Source organism: Penaeus monodon, chromosome 27 (genome assembly GCF_015228065.2).
Source record: "Penaeus monodon isolate SGIC_2016 chromosome 27, NSTDA_Pmon_1, whole genome shotgun sequence".
Classification (NCBI taxonomy): domain Eukaryota; kingdom Metazoa; phylum Arthropoda; class Malacostraca; order Decapoda; family Penaeidae; genus Penaeus; species Penaeus monodon.
Genome location: NC_051412.1, coordinates 38,908,885 through 38,909,344, shown reverse-complemented (window position 1 = coordinate 38,909,344; position 460 = coordinate 38,908,885). Strand labels below are relative to the sequence as shown.

The 460-nt window shown below is 28.9% G+C and overlaps 1 protein-coding gene across 2 annotated transcripts in view; it reads left to right on the top strand.

Moving 5' to 3' along the window:
• LOC119590846 (1-phosphatidylinositol 3-phosphate 5-kinase-like) overlaps positions 1 to 460 on the top strand; it is a 38,892-nt gene that overhangs the window by 21,768 nt on the left and 16,664 nt on the right. The gene's annotated exons all lie outside the window — the stretch shown is intronic.

Here is a 460-nt window from a genome sequence, read left to right as displayed (position 1 = left end):
TAATTTTATTGTATTTCATTACATAGTCATTATTTGTATATTTAGTATAGATAGTACAGCATAAGCTAGAGAAAATAAATCTATATGCTGACCTAATGTAAACCTGGAAGCTTGTATTTTCAAACTGAAATATCAAAATTCAAGTTCTGCTTACATTTTCCCAATATTTTACGATCTTAGTTTTGATAACTTTAGCGAAAAAGAGAGAGAAAAAGTGACTGACCTTGCATTTTTGTATTGCATGATTGATCATTAGCCTTTTAGTCTTTTAAACACCTCAATATCTGCAAGTTGTCCTGTAATTGTGGTTAATTTTCTTGTATTCCCACGTTGTTTTTTCTTTTTAATCTCTTTAAGTTGGATTTTTAAACATTAATTCATCCATCTTTGTGTGTTGCATTTGGTCTGCATATTCTGCAATGTATATGTTGTTACTTTGTTTAAGTTTGTTTATGCTCAC